Source organism: Trichechus manatus, unplaced genomic scaffold (genome assembly GCF_000243295.1).
Source record: "Trichechus manatus latirostris isolate Lorelei unplaced genomic scaffold, TriManLat1.0 scaffold00300, whole genome shotgun sequence".
In the NCBI taxonomy this organism is placed as follows: domain Eukaryota; kingdom Metazoa; phylum Chordata; class Mammalia; order Sirenia; family Trichechidae; genus Trichechus; species Trichechus manatus.
The window spans coordinates 1,134,069-1,140,374 of NW_004444236.1; positions in this window are offsets into that span (position 1 = coordinate 1,134,069).

Below are 6,306 nucleotides of genomic sequence, written 5' to 3' on the forward strand. Positions count from 1 at the left end.
GGAACTGACTTGATGGCAACAAGTTTTTTTTTGGTTTACACTCAAGGTTGTATTTTGGCTCTCATGGACTTACTCTAATTTTCTTCAGCTTCAACTTGAACTTGCATAGCATGGTTGATTATCTGTTTCACAGTCAGCCTCTGGCCTTGTTATGACTGATGATATTGAGCTTTGCCAGTCTCTTTCCACAGATGTAGTCAATTCGATTCCTGTGTATTCCATCTGGTCCACATGTACAGTCACCATTGATGTTGGTGAAAAAAGTTATTTGCAATGAAGAAGTTATTGGTCTTGCAAAATTCTATTTTGCGATCTTTGGTGTCATTTCTATTACCAAGGCCATATTTTCCAACTACAGATTCTTCTTTGTTTCCAACTTCCACATCCCAATCACCAGTAATTATCAATGCATCTTGACTGTATGTTTGATCAAATTCAGACTCTAGAAGTTAGTAATAATCTTCAATTTCCTCATCTTTGGCCTTGGTAGTTGATGCATAAATTTGAATAATAGTCGTATTATCAGGTCTTCCTTATAGGCATATGGATATTATTCTATCACTGACGGCGTTGTACTTCAGGATAGATCTTGAAATATTCTTTTTGAGGATGAATGTGATGCCAATTCCTCTTCAATTTGTCATTCCCAGCATAATAGACCCCATGATTGTCAGATTCAAAATGGCCAATACCAGTCCATTTTAGCTCACTAATGCGTAGGATATCAAGCTTTATGTGTCCCATTTCATTTTTGATGACTTTCAATTTTCCTAGATTCATACTTCGTACATTCCATGTTCCAACTATTAATGCATGTTTTGTAGCTGTTTCTTTTTATTTTTGTGTAGAGTTTTCCATAAATGTCAGTTCGGTCAAATTAGATGACAATATTGAAAAAATATTCTATATCCTTACTGATTGTCTCTCTAGTAAAATGGAATTATTGAACTCTCCACCTATCATTGTTGAATTAAAAAAAAAAATTCTCCTTTCACTGTTCTCAGTTTTTCCTCCATGTATTTTGAGTCTCTGTTGTCAGGTGGATATATATTTATAATTTATCTTCCTACCATATTAATTCTTTTATCATAGTAAAGTAAACTTTTTTGTCTATCATAATATACCTTGTTTGAAAGTCTATTTTGTCTGATATAATCTAACCATTCCAGCTCTTTTATGGTTACTGTTTGCTTGATAAATCTTTGTACATTCTTCTATTTTCAATGTATTTGTGTCTCTGATTCTAAAGTGTGTCTACTGTAGATAGCAAGTAATTAAATCAAAGTAATTATTCATATGATTGGATTTATGTCATCCATTTTGCTGTTTATTTTCTATTTTTCTATACATGTAGTTTCCACATATGAGGGGGTTCTGTACTGACAAGTCCATCATAAGTTGATTCTGATGTAAGTAGAATACCTCATTTTTTTTTTTTTTTAGTTTTCATTATTATTGTCTTTTATTATCAGTATCTTTATAAATTTTATCTTTATTAGTCTTTGGGGGTTGGCATGAGAATGATAAATCAGCAAATTGTGTACTGCAACATTGTATATAGTACATATTACTAACAATAAGATGTCAAAAAAAATAAACAAAAACAGAAAGTCATAATTGTGGTTTGTTGTAACTCGAATATGTCATAAGTCAGGGACTACTTGTGTTTCTCATGTCTTTGCATTCCTCTGTTACTCCTTTACTGCTTTGTTTTCTGTTAAACAAATATTTTTAGAAATATTTAAATATTTTTAGTTTACCAGTCTCTCTGTTGGTTTTGTCTCTTTTTCTCTCTGCGTATATGTATGTAGGTAGATAGGTAGAAATAGAGATAGATATAAGGTTATTATTGGAACTACAATATTCATATTTAAATTATCAAAATCTAGTGCAATTGGATATAGTAACTTTGTACCAGTATGGCTCCATTTCCTCCACTCCCTCTTCTGTGCTATTATTTTCATATATATTAGGTCTATTTTTTTTTAGAAATACAAAAATACAGTATTATAACTATTGATTTAAACATTTTTATCTTTTTAAAAATTAAAGGAAGAAAATGGAAATTAAGATAAACCCCCCCCCACCCCCGCACACACACACACGTCCTTTACATTCACCTACATGTTACATAGATAGCATTCTGGAGTTCTTTATTCTTCACTGTGTATCTGAGTTACCGTCAGGTGTCATTTCCTTTCAGCTTGAAGAACTTTCTTTAATATTTGTTTTAGGATTGGTCTGCTCGCAACAAATCTTGTCAACCTTTGTTTATATAGTTATGACTTTATTTCACTATGTTTTTGAAGGATACTGTTGATGCATATAGAATTCTTTGTTGAAAAGTTTGTTTTTGTTTTTTTCTTTCTCAGTAGTTTAAATGACATTTCATTATCTCCAGTTTCAATTTTTTTCTGTTAATAATTCAGCTCTAAATCATAATTTCTTTTTCTTCTGGATAGGATGAGTCATTTTTCTTTTGTAATTTTCAAGATTTCGTCTTTGTATTTGACTTTCATCAGTCCGACTCTGATGCATCTAGTATGGTTGTCTTTAAGTTTATCCTACTCAGGGCTTATTGAGCTTCTAGTGTCTATTAAGTTAATGTTTTTCATCTAATTTGGAAACTTTTCCATTATCCCTTCAAATGTATATATTTTTTCTTCCCATTTATCTCTCTTCTGTACTTCTGGGAATCTCACTACAGCAATGTTAAAATGTTTCACTTTGTCCCGCGGTCTCTGAAACAGTGTTCATTTCATTTCAATCTTTTATTTTTCTGTTCTTCAGGATGGACAATTTCTTTTTTTTTTTTTTATTGTACTTTAGATGAAGGTTTACAGAACATATAGTTTCTCATTAAACAGTTAGTACACATATTGTTTTATGAAATGGTTAACAAGCCTGCGACACGTCAACACTGTCCCTCCTCAACCTTGGTTTCCTTATTACCAGCTTTCCTGTCCCCACCTGCCTTCTAGTCCTTGCCCCTGGACTGTTGTGCCCCATTAGTCTCATTTTGTTTTATGGACCTGTCTAATCTTTGGCTGAAGGGTGAACCTCAGGAGCGACTTCATTACTGAACTAAAAGAGTGTCCGGGGACCATACTCTCAGTGTTTCTCTAGTCTCTGTCAGGCCAATAAGTCTGGTCTTTTTTTTTTTGTGAGTTAGAATTTTGTTCTACATTTTAATTCAGCTCTGTCCAGGACTTTCTGTTGTGATCCCTGTCAGAGCAGTCAGTGGTGATAGCCAGGCACCATCTGGTTGTACTGGACTCAGTCTGGCGGAGGCTGTGGTAGTTGTGATCCTTTAGTCCTTTGGACTAATCTTTCCCTTGTATCTTGTTTTCTTCATTATCCCTTGCTGCCAAAGGGGTGAGACCAGTGGAGTATCTATGGCTGCTCACAGGCTTTTAAGACCCCAGATGTTAAGCACCAAGGTAGAATGTAGAACATTTTCTTTATAAACTGTGTTATGCCTATAGGATGGATAATTTCTATTGACTGATCTTCAGGTTCACTTATCCTTTCCTCTGCCATCTCAAATCTGCTCTTTATCTCATCTATTGAAATTTTCATTTCAGTTATGGTATTTTTTACTCTAAACATTGCATATCCTTCTTTTTTATAGTTTCTATTTATCTTTTGAATTTCCTTATTTGCCATCATATTTTTTATTTTAACTCTTTGAACATAATTTCCTTTAATTCTTTGAACTTATTTATAAAAACTACTTTCATATCTTTGTTTGCTAAATCCACTACATGAGCTCACTCAGAACTAGTTTCTATTGAATGACTTTTTCCCCTGCATTTGGACCACAGGTTTCTTTTTCTTCACATGACCTATAAAATTTTCTTGGAAACTGGAGCAACTCTGGGTTTTGTTTTGTATTTTCAAATATTGGTGTTGCTGTTTTCCTTTTTTGGTTACGTCCTTGTACTTAAATGAAGAACATGCTTCACCTATCATTTGTGGCTGCTGACGTCTCTCCTCAGGTTTTTTATAATTTTTTTTTTTTTTAAGCCTGGCTTCTTCAGTTTGTTTGTGACTGCATAGCTTAGTGGTCAACCAATGATTTTGGCAGAGACTGTGTGGAAACACCTCAAGCCCATAAGGCTCCTGCGTGCAGGTTGTAGAATACATTCAAAGTTTCAGCTAGTTCTCAAGTATCACTTGGCTTCCACTTTTACTCAGGGTGTATCCGGTATTTCCATGCATGCATAGTTTCCTATGCAGCCAGAGATATGTGGGGAACTTATCTCATCCCTTCCTTGGCTCTCTTACTTCTAGAATCAGTTAAATTTATGTCTTTTTGTAGTTCACTGAGAACCAAGACTACAAAATCACGCAGCAAAACTACATAGTGTCCCCATTCCTTCCGAATTGAGTCTGCCACATTTAGCCAGCAAAGCTGCATGTTTTCATCCAATCCCCACAATGAATATAGACTATATACCTATACAATATACATACACATATATAATATATATGTCAACAAAGAGAACTTTGAAAAGGAAATCAGGAAAACAATATCATTTACAATAGCTTCCCAAAATATAAAATACTTAGGAATAAATCTAACTAGGAACATAAAAGAGTTATCCAAAGAAAACTATAAAACACTGTTGAGAGAAACCAAAAGAGATCTGCATAAATAGAAAAACATACCATGCTCATGGATAGGAAGACCTCATCATTGTGAAAATGTCAATACTACCCAAAGCGATATATAGATATAATGCAAGTCCAATCCACATCCCAACAGCGTTCTTCAATGAGGTGGAAAAACTATTCACTAACATGATGGTTAAGATTGTGTGTCAACTTGGCTGGGCCATGATTCTCAGTGTTTGTATGTGATCACTCCTATGATTGACTCTGCTGTGAGTAGCCAATCAGTTGCAAGGGAATTTTCTTGGGGGTGTGGTCTGCATAAGACTATAAGCAGATGTTCTGGCTTTTTGCTCACTCTGGATCCTACGACTGCCTCCTGTTCATCTGGCCTCCAGTGTTTGGGACTTGCGTTATCAGCTTATCTTCTAATCCTGGGATTCATCGATCTTCACAGCCTGTGAGCAGAGTCCTGTTTTCCGACCTGCCAATCTTGGATTCACCAGCCCCTGTGGCTACCTGAATCCGGAGAAGCCTCTATCCCAGTCCACTTGGGACTTAGGACGTTCAAGCCTCTACAATTGCATGAGCTGTTTCTTTGATATAAAGCTCTCTCTATATATATTTGTATGCTTTACTAGTTTTGTTTCTCTAGAGAACCCAGCCTAAGACAGCTAACTTATATGGAAGCGAAAGAGGCCCCGAATAAGCAAAGCATTATTGAAGAAAAAGAACAAAGTAGGAGCCCTCACACCACCTGACCTCAGAAGCTACTATACAGCCACTGTAATCAAAACAGACTGATACTGGTACAATGACAGATGCATAGACCAATGGAACAGAATTGAGAGCCCTGACATAAATCTGTTCACCTCTAGACTACTGATATTTGACAAAGAACCAAAGACCATTAAATGGGGAAGAGACAGTTTCTTCAATAAATAGTGCTGGCAAAACTGGACATCTATCTGTAGAAAAATGAAACAGGAACTATACTTCACACTACACACAAAAACTAACTCAAAATGGACCAAAGACCTAAATATAAAACCTAAAACTATAAGGATCATAGAGGAAAAAACAGGGACAACACTATGGACTCTAATATATGGCATAAATACAATACCAAACATAACTAAAAATGCACACACAGCAGAAGATGAACTAGATAAATGGGACCTCATAAAAATTAAACATTTATGCTCATCAAAAGACTTCTTGAAAATTTTTTTGTTTTAACATATCTGACAAGGGTCTAATCTCTAAAATTTATAGAAAACTTCAACTCCTCAACAATAAAAAGACAAACAATCCAATTAAAAAATGGGCAAAGGATATGAACAGACACTTCACCACAGAAGACATTCAGGTAGCTAAAAACATATGAAGAAATGCTTGAGATCATTAGCAATTAGAGAGATGTAAGTCAAAACTACAATAAGATATCATCTCACTCAACATTAGTGGCACGAATAAAAAAAACAGAAAATAACAAATGTTGGTGAAGCTGTGGGGAGATTGGAACTCTTATACACTGCTGATGGGAATGTAAAATGGTATAACCACTATGGAAAATGATATGGCGCTTCCTTAAAAGGCTAGAAATAGACATAATATATGATCCAGCACTCCCACTCCTAAGTATATACCCTAAATATATAAGAGCCATGACATGAATAGACATATGCACAC